General features: G+C 43.6%; 1 protein-coding gene across 1 annotated transcript in view; it reads right to left on the bottom strand.

Annotated features, from left to right (window-relative positions):
* Positions 1–14,846, bottom strand: part of rpap3 (RNA polymerase II associated protein 3) — a 66,771-nt gene extending 51,925 nt beyond the window's left edge. Inside the window, exon 1 of the mRNA XM_060902892.1 lies at positions 14,434–14,846. The gene's annotated coding sequence lies outside the window, so the exon portion shown is untranslated. The remainder of the gene's footprint in view (positions 1–14,433) is intronic.

Below are 14,846 nucleotides of genomic sequence, written 5' to 3'. Positions count from 1 at the left end.
GCTAATGAAAGGAATTTCACCAAACTTTCACCATTTGTGCGCTTTGGGACAAACATGAACTGATTAGATTTTGAGGTTAAAAGGTCACAGGTCAAGATTACTGTAAGGTCAAATGTCCATCCCCAAATCACAACTTAATAAGGCGTGTAGTCTACCAGGCAGGGGCATCCCCATCGACGCCGTTGGCGTCGAGTTCTATCTAGTTAAATGTTGAAACATTTCATTATTTTTGAAAGCATCTTTGCTCTACAGCATTTCATTGCAAATGCCTAAGGCTTTTGCACAGAAGGCTACTGTGCAAAAATTGCAGGCCTATTAGTCTACTCCCTGCACTCAGCAAAATATTTGAGAGGATAATCTTTAATCAAATTTTAAATTATTTTCATCAAAACGGTTTACTTACTAGTGCTCAGCATGCCTACAAACCAGGATATTCTACTAGTACTGCATTAGTACATATGACCGATCAGTGGTTAACACATATGGACGCTGGGAAACTAGTTGGAGCCGTGTGCTTGGATTTCACAGCAGCTTTCAATGTTATCGACCATAGCATATTGATCTTAAAGCTTGAAAAGTATAGCTTTTCACCTTTAGCTCTTGCTTGGATAAAGAGCTACCTTTCTGGTAGAAGGCAGTGGGTATTTTTCAACGGCAGCTTTTCTGATAGCAAAACTGCATCTTGTGGTGTTCCACAGGGGAGCTGCTTGGGTCCTCTTTTATTTTCAATTTTTACACATGATTTACCTTCAGTTGTTAAAAATGCTGATGCAACAACATATACAGACGACTCTACTCTATTTACTGCCTCACCAACTTTGATGGAACTGAGAAAATATCTCAATGTTGAGCTGCAAAACATAAGATGGGTGAAGATGAATAAATTAGTGTTGAACATAGTTAAGACTAAAAGCATTGTTTTTGGTACTAGGAATGCCCTTGCTAACTCCACTGTACTGAATTTGTCAACTGATGGTACAGCTATAGAGCAGGTTACTAATACAAAACTGCTCTGAGTTAAATTAGCCCATGTTTACATTAGACCGTATCAGCGGATCATCAGATTAACGTTTTTAAAACGATTAGTGTGCACACAGCAACACCAATACACGATTTGCGTGCACACAGCAACACCAACACACGGATACGCTCGGCTCCGCAGGCATCCTGCGCTCCAAATCACTCCGCCCTGAACAGCGAGTGCCCTCTGGAGGGTGCGCACTCCAGCCCTGCGCAGCTCACAGAGCGCGCGAGTGAAGTGAACAAGCTGTGATTCGGGACTGAGCCGCTGTGTGTGTGATCCCAGCGCATATCACTTACCACTTGCAAGTGGAAGGATGGCAAGCCTAAAGACAATCATAACTACACAATGGGCAGTATTTGCATCAGTATTTTCATACTTTTATACTCTTTAATGAAAGGTGATACAAGGCGGAAGTCCGCGCCGTTTTTCAGCAGTCGCGTCACATGACCAACGCCAGCGAATCAGGAAGGTGGATGTCACAGTGACGTTGTCCAATGACGACGCCAGCTAGAGCTCAGCACAGCGTATTCGCGTATCTCAATGTTTACACAGCACCGGAGCAGACACGATCTGGATTGAATACGTGGACCCTGGCAGATTCCCGTTTCTCGGCGTTTCCAGGCGGTTTAATGTAAACGGACAGTGCATCCGCGAAGAAAACGAGACAGATACGGTCTAATGTAAACTTGGCCTTAGATAATCTGCTTTCTTGGTCTGATCAAATTGTTACGAAAATGGGGAAAAGTATCGCTATTGCAAGAAAATGTTCTGCATATGTTCCACCCACTGTTATGATAGAGGTAGCCAGGACAGTTGTGCGGTCACACTTGGAGTACTGCCCAGTTATTTGGTCAAGTGCTGCTGGAAAACATCTTAAAAAAAAAACCCTCAAATAGCTCAGAACAGGATGGCCAGATCAGCCCTAAATTGTTCTTTCCATACAAAACGTGTGTAAAATGCACAAACAGTTATCATGGCCAACTGTGGAAGCAAAGTTTGAATATCATGTACGGTTCGTGCATAAGGCGTTTTGGAAGAATACACCACGTTTTTTTCTGTGATAAGTTACTATTGTCTGGTTTTTGCCATAGGTACAAAATGCGTCAAGTGAGCACCGGTCTTTTAGGAACGCCTATTCCACACTCAAATTGTATGTTAAGAACAGTGTTGTAGTCGAGCCACTAAACCTCAAGTCTGAGCCCAGTCTCAAGTCCCCAGTGTTCAAGTCTGAGTCAAGTCCAAGCAGGGCTCGAAATTAACTTTTTTTCTTTGTGTCCCCCAGTGGTCCCGAATTCTGTGTTGTATTGTCCCGAATGGAAGCAATAGTGTCCCCATTTTTTTCCTCTCTGAAATAACCAGTGGTTAATATTATCATATGAAGTTACTATTATATTTGTAACTATGTGATTTTGAACCCTTTATATCATTTTTACAATAAGTCACAAGCAATGCCGGGGTGGCCCTATATTTAGCCGGGACCATCCCCGGCCCAAACCATCAATGGTGGCCTGCTTGGAGCATGGGGAAAATAATTTTCACTATTTTTGGTCACTGATCTTATTCTTGCATTAATCATCAATTCAACTGCACTCTGCATTTTCACATGGCAGCCCAGACGCCGACAGCATCGCAGCAGATTAAATAGGCACTACCAAATAAGGAAATTCTCCCCTCCCCTCTATTGCAGTTGGTTTGGTCCAAGACTCCTCTTCTGTATTGCGGGGAACTTAAACAACATTGGCGCGAAACAGCGCGCGTCAGTGATGGAGGGCAGAAAGAGGCCAGGTGGAACCGAAAGGGCGGAGCTTAAAAAAAGGAAGGAGGTGGCAGCAAAATGTGCCAAATTGACAGATATGTTCTCAAGAGCAGCTGGTAGGTTACGAAAGATATGGAGTATGATAACCCTGTTTGTCGATTTTATCAGTCTATGCTAGGCCTATAATGTGTCGATAGTTTGCGATATCAATTCAGCTTTTTGCTGTCATGTGAAATCTCGCAATTTACACGGTATAGATGTGGTGTATGTCTTAATTCTAAGAAGAACCGGACATTGCTTTAGATCCCAGTTATTAACAATTTTAGATGAACAGGTCCCAAATGTGCTGTTGCGCGTTATTTCCTCATCCAGCCTATTTCATCTCGCTGTCACACCGTGCATTTCCACAGGCGTGCGCACATTGTGGTTATGAACACATAAGCCTAGAAGTCATATTTGATGTTAAATAATTGTTGTTAAATATATAACTTAGAAGAGGTGTATGCGTATGCCAATATTCTAAGCAGAATCGAACACTTGCTTTAGTCTACATTTCATTTAACCATTTTTGAGTTGCCTAATGCGCCCTCACGCTTTATCTGCCGGTTGCTGAGTACCCAGCATTGTTGATTTGCCATTATTTTCGAGGCGTATGCGGCATGTAATGCACAAGCATTGGTTCAAATGCACGCGAGATGGGTGCTTTCGTTATTTTAAGACTATGTGACTAAAAATGTGTTGTGTAATTCATCTTAAATAACGTGAAACAATCAGCCATACTCGCTGCTTTGCTATTTGGAGTGGCAGTCAGCTGGATTTCGCCCCCGACATAAAAGTTCATTCCCACACCCGGGCCGAAGATGCCGATTTCTGAAGATGCATGTCCTTTGGATGTGTTTTCAAATATTTTCACTAAGGAACTTTGGGACATGTTGGTGACACAGATAAATGTATATGCGGATTAGACACGCAGCCACACACCATCCAATTTTAAGTGGAGCCCCGTCTCATACTAGATGAAATCGTTCGTCGGTCTCTGCATTACGTTTGTGGTCATTAAACTACCGCGTAATGGAAGTTTTATTAACCCTAAAGTAATGCAGAGAACGACGAACAACATACATTGTCACTACCTGAATTTAAACCAAATAAAAAGCATTGTGAAAGAACAGTTATTTGTTTTATCTTTTTTAATGTACTCAAATTCCTCCTCCATTTCAAAGTGGCCTGAATGTGAATTAAACTCCCGGACTGAAAACAGGGCCCACTCCAGCCCTGGTCACAAGACACAAGCCACACATGTCCAGTACATCATCTACTTCAAAATGACAGTTATTGCATTTTCAGTTTATTAAACTTTGGCGATCTCACTGTATGAATAGATACCCGTTTATTTAAAGGGGCCAACTAGCTCATTCAGAAAATGTTTCAACTCCCTACATCTGCAGTACACTTTAGTTGAAAATAAGACCCCTTTTACTGTATGTTCATTTCATCTACTTATACCTTGAACATCTGTTGGCACTTATAAGGCCAACTTATAATTTTCACCATTACCGTTATCCATTTTTATGAACTTTCCGTTATCCATTTTATGAACTTTCGCTGCCGGGTGCAAATGTTAGCAACATCAGCATAGTGCCAGCAGGTCCGAGCCTAGTTGTGCTGCTGACTGACTAAACTTTCTGAACTAGAAAGACACCAAGAAAACTCACTTATTCTGTTGAACGGTATCTTCCGTCAATATCATCCACATCATTCCTGTTGTATTTTATAACGTGTCTAACAGTGTTCATTAAGTTCATTCAGTTGCTAGCGTTGCCTGCAGACCAGGCGATGACACTTTGGATCCTGAAGGTCCCGGAGACGTTATGTCTGGGCTTTCAGTTTCTTCCCCGCGGTCGGTCCGCTTCAACCACTTAAGCATTTTTGTTCTGGCAAGAGTCGGCGCAGCGTGTGCGGTAGCAATTCCATTCCAAGTCCATATAATGCGGACTCCGGCCGAAGATTCTAGAACAGAATGCGCTGCTCTGTAGCCTACGGATGCAGGTGCATCGAAAGTGTAGCTACTATGTATTTTTCGCTGTTAACGTTTTAAAATTAAAATTGACAAATTAGGTGAATGTCTACGTATGTGTTACGGCTTTGTAAATAATATTAATGTAGAACTTTTTTTCTAGATCTATTTTTTTCCATTGTCCCGGGATTGTCCCAGATATGATAATTTTGTGTCCCGATGACATTTTTTATGGTCCCCGGGACATCGGGACACCGTTAGTTTCGAGCGCTGAGTCCAAGTCATAAAAAAATAAATACATTTTCAAGTCAAGTCCACTATTGATCCAAGTCGAGTCCGAGAACAAGACTCCAACTGCACCATTTGATGGTGGCTATTTTGGCGCCATTAACATTAACCTGTTCCTGAACATGGGGCGGCACGGTGGTGTAATGGTTAGCGCTGTCGCCTCACAGCAAGAAGGTCCTGGGTTCGAGCCCCGGGGCCGGCGAGGGCCTTTCTGTGTGGAGTTTGCATGTTCTCCCCGTGTCCGCGTGGGTTTCCTCCGGGTGCTCCGGTTTCCCCCACAGTCCAAAGACATGCAGGTTAGGTTAACTGGTGACTCTAAATTGAGCGTAGGTGTGAATGGGAGTGTGAATGGTTGTCTGTGTCTATGTGTCAGCCCTGTGATGACCTGGCGACTTGTCCAGGGTGTACCCCGCCTTTCGCCCGTAGTCAGCTGGGATAGGCTCCAGCTTGCCTGCGACCCTGTAGAAGGATAAAGCGGCTTGAGATAATGAGATGAGACGAGATGTTCCTGAACATGACGTATGAACAGGTGAATGTACATCCCTTTGTCAGGGAGTGTGAAGTATTCTGTCAGAGATGGTTGAGAGACGGATGCAAGTGCAGAAGGTGTGTTTATTGATATAAATGAAGACAGGTCAGGTCAACAATTCAGAACGGCAGGCAAAAAACAGTGAAACAGGCAATAGGTTGAGTGAGGCACAAACAGGCTATCGTAGACTTGGCAGAATCAAAGATGAGAAACAGGAAATCAGGGCTCAGGAAACCAAACAAGAAAATAAGGCTCGGTAACATGTCAGCAACGCAACTCAATACTTCGCAAAGTAAGTGTTTTCATAGTTTTTATGTAGGCGTGCTGATTGCGCCTTAATGATTGCACAGGTGCGAGTCATTTACAGCGCATACACAAAAGTCCACTTGGAGCATGCACTGTCCAGAGCACGCCCGAGAGTCTATCTAATGCATGCACCAAGGCGAGCAGGTGTGACACTCTTGCACAAAATTAATGTAGATATAAATATCTTATGCCACATTATTATAGTATGTTACAAAAAAAAGAAAAAAAATCAGAGCCCTTGTCTCCAATTTACGAGTCTGAATGCAGTTAATGCATGAGTCCAAGTCATTGGTGCTCAAGTCCAAGTCAAGTCACGAGTCCTTAAAATTAGGGCACAAGTCGGACTTGAGTACTACAAGCCTGGTGAAGAACTGTTCTTTCTAGGGCTTCTTTAAATTGGAATAAGCTGTCCGAGGACGTCAGGAAAATTGAGAATAGTTTCTCACATAAGAAGTCACTAGGACAGCATTTTTAAATCATACACAGGTATTACCCAGCTGCATCTCTGTGTGGTGTGGAGGCTGCAGTACCTCTGACTGGAAGAATGTGAGGAGAGTGGTGAGGACAGCAGAGAAAATCATTGGGACTGCTCTTCCCTCCATTCAGGACATTGCACCAAGGCGTTGCATGTCTCGAGCCAGAAACATCATCAGTGACCCCTCACTATAGACTGTTCTCCCCTCTGGCCAATGGAAAGAGGTTCCGCAGCATTCGGTGCAGAACCACCAGGTTCTGTAACAGCTTTTCCCCCCAAGGTCACCAGACTGCTTAACTCCAAACCCAAATTCTAAACTTGTATTTATAACTTGAACATTCCTAATTCCACAGGTCACTTTATACTATTCTTACTGCTGCATAATTTATTTTAATACACTTGATAGTTATTTCTGTGCTGAGCCAAATAGCAATGAAATTTCGTTCAGTGTACACTTGTTGCATACTGAATGACAATAAAGGTTGTCTAAGGTATTGTAGCTGCTTTGTGAAAGTCGTCTGTGAAGATTCTCAGTCATCCAGGTCATAGTAAACTGTGGGTGGTAAAAGGGAGCAACCGGACTTACTTGAAGATTCTTGAAGACATTTCACCTCTCATCCGAAAGGCTTCTTCAGTTCTGTCTTACTTATACCCCTTTCCCACCAAATCAGTTCCAGGGTTGGTGCTGGTTCGCAACTCGTTCAACTTGCGAGCCAGCTGAGAACCAGTTTGCTTTTCCATAGCTCGGGGTGCTAAGGGGAGCCACGTCATTACGTCACTGTATACATCAGTTACGTCGCTGCATTTGCATAAACCTTGGCGCGAACATCGAAGCAACACCACCAACAACAACAATAATGGATGACTTCGCGTTTGTACAGCTGCTGCTTCTGGCTTTACGGCGCTTCATTGGGATCAGAAAATGGCAGATCCAATATATTTGTGTTGATCGACAGGTTTTGAGTGGACGGCGATTACGTTCTAGGAGACAGGTAATAACCTAATAACGTTTTGACTCTTACACTGAATGTGAGATGGTTATGTGAGCCTTTGTTATGAGCTAACGTTAGCCGGTGTTATGTCGGTTTTGGCGGTCTTGCTATTGTTGTTGGTCTTAACAACTCCGCCCCCCCCCACTGACATAAGCAGTTCTTTCCTCTGGCCCAGCAAAGAGCTGGTGCCAGCCTGGAACCGTTTTTTCTGGCCCCAGAGCCAGTTTTTTGTCAGTGGAAACAGAAAACCCAGTTCCAAACTAAGCACTGGCCACGAACCAGCCCTGGAACTGCTTTGGTGGAAAAGGGGCATAATAGGGAGTATCAGGTATTTATCCTCTCATGGATGAAAAGTGTCGTTGAGTCATCCTGTTGGTGTGGGTCACTAGGGTCTGGGTGTGAACGGCCTAGAGAGTCGTTGGGGTGATCAAAGGATCGTTGGTTCTCTCTGTCCTCCTGTGAGTCACTGACTACGTTTACATGCACATCCAAATCGAGCTGCTGTCGGTAATCGAGCGGAAGGTCCCAGCAGGGTGCCAGAGAAATCCAATCCTACATGCACAGTGTTTAAATCGAGCTATTGTTATGAGGTGCATTGTGCACCCGAGCCACAGGTGGCGCTACACGCCCCATCGTGTTGGTACACTTCCGGTTGTCGTCATGAAGAAGAGCTATTCAAGAGTATAAACAAAGTGACTACAGGCGGAAATTAGCATGCACTGCTATAACCTGGTACAGACATCTGTCCTGACCACAAGGATAATGTTTAATTTGTGCATGGTCCCTTTTAAAAATAAAATAAACTCTAAGAAGAGTGTTTGTAGTTTGTATGTACGAACAGAAGTGTTCCTAATAAAGTGGGCGGCTAAGGTGAAGTGTCATGCCGACCGAGGCTGTTTTTTCGACACAATTCACAGCTATGCAACAGCTGTACAGATGTATTTGGTGATACAGTAAGTGAGCTAAATTTTAACAGTGCAAACAATGCCACAAAAAGAAAAGATTCATGCCGTTGTCATGATTCGTTGTCATGCCGACCAAGGCTGTTGTGTTTCCCTTGTGGTCTTGTCACTTCCGGAAGGGGCAGTGCTGAAGTAAGTAGCTCGAATACGTAGCTCAATAGGGTATACATGCACCAAGTAGCTCGGCAGAAATCGCATAATCTAGGTCGTGTAGCTCGAGTCCAAGAAATCAAGTTCGGTTCAATTTCAGCCGAATTAAGGTGTATACATGGCATTTTGAACTTCGATTTCAGTCGAGCGACGGCAGAAATTCGATTCTCTCTATGTGCATGTAAACGTAGTGACTGAAAACAGCTGGGTTTTGGTGTGCAATCAGTTGTCTGGGAAGTGTGCCAAGGACTGCATTGTAGGTGGCTGATAAATGATGTCTTAGACCACCACCTCTGTTCAGTGATTCGTAGATTGGGGAAGGGCAATTCCATGTAAATGTCAACCTCACCATGCAAAAATAAAGCAACATGTAATACATCAAAACCACTCCCAGAGATATCACCTAGGCCTGTATTTTACAGATGTGAATAAGTTGAACCAATTTGTAAACAACCTAATGTGTCACTGTCAGTCTTTCTTTCTTATAATGTAAACCCCAAGCTAAAATCAACATTGATCATGTACAATTCTATATTATTGCCACAAGCCACAGAAATGTATGCTAAAATCCACAAAACAGCAAAACAATAGCCATCCTAAATATTATTTCAGAACTTTGATAGTTTTAGCTGATATGTAGAGTGTTTTTCAAAGGGTTATGGTGGTTAAATTGCTGATTTTCTAAACATATGCCATGTCTATTTCAGACGCGTCACATCCATAACGGAATTTCATCACATCCATAACGCTGACTTTTCCTTCCGAAACTCTGCATGAAATACAAAATATTTTAAACAAAGATTTTTTAATATTCACCTTGGACCCCTCTATCAAATGGATATCTCCATTTCGACATTAGGTTTACAATTTCACAGAGTTTGATAAAAATGTACAGTCACCCAAGAAAAGTGATACTTTTTCTGTCACATCCATAACGCATCTTTTATTGGCATTTTCTGGCATGCCCTAGATGTACTATGGGAATTGTTCTTGTTCTATCACTTCTCCAGTATGGTACAGCCTTAAAATATGCAACACCTGTTTAAATACTGGGAGACAATAAAACATGCACTGGGTCATTTGTTGCCATTTTGAGTTCAAGTGTCACGTCCATAACGCTGGAATTGCTCGGAAGCAAAACAACCACTTCACAGGCGCATGGCTCAACACAGGAGAGCCAGTTCCTCAGGCCAGGACTCTGCTGTCTATCTTCATCTTAACAACAAAAGACACTCATTTCAGGATTGCAACATATGCATTTTAGCCAGAGAGGATCGTTGGTATGAGTGAGGAGTTAAAGAAGCCATTTTTGTCAATCTGGAACGGCCATCACTAAACAGAGGTGGTGGTCTAATAAGACATCATTTATCAGCCACCTACAATGCAGTCCTTGGCACACTTCCCAGACAACTGAATGCACACCAAAACCCAGCTGTTTTCAGTGACTCACAGGAGGACAGATTAGGGCTGCTCGATATTGGAAAAAATCAATATCACGATTTTTTCAGTAAATATCGATATCGCGATTTTTAAAACGATATTTATACACCTTTTTTTAAAGCCCTGATCATCAACACCTGAGGCACCGGGCCACATTTTTATAGTACAGGCCTCATAGGCTACCTGTCAACCCTTCCCGTTATACCCTGAAACGCCTTTTACTTAAACTATTTACTGTGCAAGCGCGTACTTTGCATAGGTCCTATCGCCTGCACAAGGCTCACATTCTCCTCACTCAACATTTCCGATCACAGAGGATAGAGCCAGCGCTGGTATTACCAGTGATTACTGCGTAACGTCCACACTGGCTCGTAGCCAGCCATGGATAAAATCTCTCTCTCACACACACACACACACACACACACACACTACAACGTAAGCTTGTGTGTTGTTAAGACACCAACGTTAAACACGCACAATATAGAGACAAGTCCTTAAGAATTAACATACATGAAAATAGGCTTCTCTTCCTTCATCTTCCAAATGTGGACTCCGCTATCTTTTTGGCATGTCAGCATTGAAATACCATTTGCAGAGATATTTCACTCGCCATTAAGAAAAGTAAAAGCAACACATGATTAGGGCTACATGATTAGCAGGGGGACACCGTTTTAAGCGCACGGAATTTTAAAAACAATGTAATTACATCTGAGTCCGTCTACATCGCACAATAAACCCGTCCTTAGCAGAACCTACTTCAAAGCATGATGCTAGCTGCAGATGCACAAGTCAAAATCAAATGAACCCAAGTAAACATGCCGCGGCGGGCAACATTAATAACCAAATTGCCTTACCTTAAAACGCTGCCTTGACCACAGGACGACTCGCAATTATTCCACTTAAATCCACACGGTTTAACACATCTAACACAGCTAGCAAGCTGGATATGTGCTAATATTGTTGTGCTTGTTTTCTTCCGTAGATGCCATTTTTACATTACCCAGTCCCACATCCAAAAATATGATGTAAATATATGTTAATTGTATTATTATAACTATTAGCAAGCAAATCAAACAACATATTAAGAAATCAATATATCAAATCACCCGACACGTATGAAAACAGAAGAACTGATTTTTTACTGTTGCGGAGATATCGCGGGAGTAGAATGGATGACGTATGCAAGGCTACGGTGTGCCTTAGGGGACAGAAGGGTTCGTTTTACCTTACTGTCACGTCAATGTTATTGTTGTTTTATTGCCATTGTAGAAATATTGTGCACGTCCCTTTCGACAAATGACAAAAAATCGTTTCATATCGATATTATGAATTTTGATATCGTTTGACACCAATATTGATATCGTGATAAAAATACGATATATTGCACAGCTCTAGGACAGATACCCCTTTTCCACCAAATCAGTTCCAGGGCTGGTCCGGAGCCAGTGCTGGTTCACAACTTGTTCAACTTGCAAGCCAGCTGAGAACCAGCTTGCTTTTCCATCGCTCGCGGTGCTAAGAGAAGACACGTCATTACATCGCTGTATACGTCAGTTACGTCATTGTATACGTCATTACGTCGCTGTATACGTCAGTTACGTCGCTACGTTTGCATAAACCTTGGCGCGAATATCGAAGCAAAAACAACGCGGAAGAAGCAACAACAACAATAATAATAATGGATGACTTCGCGTTTGTACAGCTGCTGCTTCTCATCGTTTAAAAATGGCGATCTTTCACGGTCTTGTTATTGTTGTCGGTCTTAACAACTCCGCCCCCCCCCCCCCCCGCTGACATAAGCGGTTCTTTCCTCTGGCTTAGCAGAGAGTTGGTGCTAGCCTGGAACCGTTTTTTTCCGGCCCCAGAGCCAGTTCTTTGTCAGTGGAAACAGAAAACCCGGTTCCAAACTAAGCACTGGCCCCGAACCAGCCCTGGAACTGATTTGGTGGAAAAGGGGCAAGAGAGAACCAACAACCCATTGATCACCCCAATGACTCTCTAGGCCGTTCACACCCAGCCCCCAGTGACCCACACCAACAGGATGACTCAACGACACCTTAGGATCGCTTTTCATCCATGAGAGGATAAATACCTGATACTCCCTATTAGTCAGACAGAACTGAAGAAGGCTTTCGGATGAGAGGTGAAACATCTTCAAGCAAGTCCAGTTGCTCTCTTTTACCACCCACAGTTTACTTTGTGAAAGTCGCATTGGTTTGATTGTCCTGTTGTTCCTTTTCTGTCTTTTGTTCCATTATTTTCTCTTTGTGTAGTAGATCATACTGACTTTCTCTTTTTGTGTGTTTGTTCATTGCTCATCATGTAATAGTTGTGTGATTTTTTTTTTTATATAAATAAATCTGAGGGTGGCACGGTGGTGTAGTGGTTAGCGCTGTCGCCTCACAGCAAGAAGGTCCTGGGTTCGAGCCCCGGGGCCGGCGAGGGCCTTTCTGTGTGGAGTTTGCATGTTCTCCCTGTGTCCGCGTGGGTTTCCTCCGGGTGCTCCGGTTTCCCCCACAGTCCAAAGACATGCAGGTTAGGTTAACTGGTGACTCTAATGGCCCTTTTCCACTACCCTTTTTCAGCTCACTTCAGCCCGACACGGCTCGCGTTTCGACTACCAAAAACCAGCACGACTCAGCTCGTTTCAGCCCTGCTTAGCCCCTAAAACTCGCACCGTTTTGGAGTGGGGCTGAAGCGAGCCAAACCGTGCCGACTGAGGTTGGGGGCGTGAGCAGACACTCCCCTGTGCACTGATTGGTGAGGAGGAGTGTCCTCACATGCCCACACACGCCCCGCGAGCACGCTGGGATCTGTAAACACCGCAAACCCGGAAGAAGAAGAAGAATTACGAATTACGAGAATTTCTGAAGCCTTATGCGCCTCGCCTCATCTATACGCTCTTGCCAGTATCTGTTGGCGTTGTCGGTGACAACAAGCCACAGCACCAAGACCAGCAACACTAACGACTCCATGTCCTCCATGTTTATTGTTTACTATTCGGGTCGTGAGACTACCGCTTAAAAGATCACTGAATCAGTGACATACAGAGCATCGTGGACGAGTTCGCGGAGCGCAAGGCTCGCCGTATGCCCTTCAAATAATGCGCGCAGTAGGCTATTGATGTTTTATTATGAGCCATGTACAGTATGTCGCCTAATGTTTTTTTGTTTCTGAGTTACATGTTCGTTTGAAGGACTTAATGTACAAAATAACATAGTTGCACCCCGGAGTGTTGAAATTGGTAAACACAGTGCATTCAGTGAGGTTTGCACCGCCCTCCTTTTATTTCTGACTCTTCCTGTCACCGTTGCAACCTCTGAGCGCTCATTCGTATGCCCTTCAAATAATGTGCGCAGTATAGGCTATTGATGTTTTATTATGAGCCATGTACAGTATCCTAATGTTTTTTGTTTCTGAGTTACATGTTCGTTTGAAGGACTTGATGTACTAAATAACATAGTTGCACCCGGTAGTGTTGAAATTGGTAAACACCGCAGTTGCGGACATTTTGTAGCCTAAAATGATGTTATGATAAGCTTTAATAAAGGGCCAGGTCATTTGCCCCGCCCCCGGCCCGGCTCTGACTTGTTCCGCCACTGTCACTGATGTCACTGTTTGCGCTGCTTAACGACATCACGTGACGTCCACCCACTTTCGCTAACTCCACCCAATGTGTCCACCCACTTCCAGCCAGCACGGTTCAGCGCGGTTGTAGTCGAAATGCAACTCCAACAGCCCCGCTCAGCTCGACTCAGCTCGACTCGGCACGGCACGGCTCAGCCGCGTTTGTAGTGGAAAAGCGGCATAAATTGAGCGTAGGTGTGAATGTGAGTGTGAATGGTTGTCTGTGTCTATGTGTCAGCCCTGTGATGACCTGGCGACTTGTCCAGGGTGTACCCCGCCTTTCGCCCGTAGTCAGCTGGGATAGGCTCCAGCTTGCCTGCAACACTGTAGAACAGGATAAAGCGGCTAGAGATAATGAGATGAGATGAATAAATCTGAGTGTAATTCTCACTGTGGACCCCAGGAAGACTAGCAACCACTTTGTGGAAGCTAATGGGGATCCAAATAAAGAATAAGAACACTGTCCATGCAGCAGAACATTCAGCACAATTCTCATTCTTTCACTTTTCAGTTTGACTCCAGAACATTAAAATCAACAGTTTAGTTTAAAACAACCCTTTCACAACATGGGAAACTGTGTGTAAAGACTCAACACCAGAACCAGAACAAGCCAAAACCAAATAAATAACGATAATGTTGACCATGTCATAGAATAAAACACACATTAATAACCCTAAGTCTTCTTCTATTATTATTATTATTAAAGGAGCACGCGCAGCTCTGTGACTGACCGTGTGGCTAACTGGTTAGCATGACGTTTTTCTGGTGAGCTAGCTCTGCTCTGCTAATAATACTCTCCTCTCATAGAACACGAGATTGGAACATCACAATGGAGAAAAAAAATACATCAAAATAATATTGACATACCTCTGAAATCTCAAAAACAGAACAAACACAACTCCCAGCTAAGTCAGAAGAACTCAACTCTGTTTGTGTTCGGCGGCATGACAGCCAAGTCCCAGCATGCTTTGCGCTCGAACTGTTCTCGAAACAGCGATTTGAATCCAAATCTTTGCGATACTGCTGATTCAAAGCACTGCTCTGAGGTGCGTTTCAAAACGTTTTATTAGCTCAAATTCGACGTGACACCTAAAATAAACCCGAATGCAAATCAACTGTAATTGTAGTTTAGTAGTTTCATTTTACCGGACTGATTCAAACGAGTCGACACTGATTCCGTGATCACCCCGATACACTTTCATGGTAGCATTCAGGATAAAACGGAGTTAAAATCGGCTCGGAGAAATGAGAAGAGACGTTTTTAAGAGATGTTGACTGGT

Source organism: Neoarius graeffei, chromosome 21, assembly GCF_027579695.1.
Source record: "Neoarius graeffei isolate fNeoGra1 chromosome 21, fNeoGra1.pri, whole genome shotgun sequence".
Lineage (NCBI taxonomy): Eukaryota > Metazoa > Chordata > Actinopteri > Siluriformes > Ariidae > Neoarius > Neoarius graeffei.
Note: the sequence above shows the minus strand (reverse complement) of the source record. Positions and strands in the feature narration are given on the sequence as shown.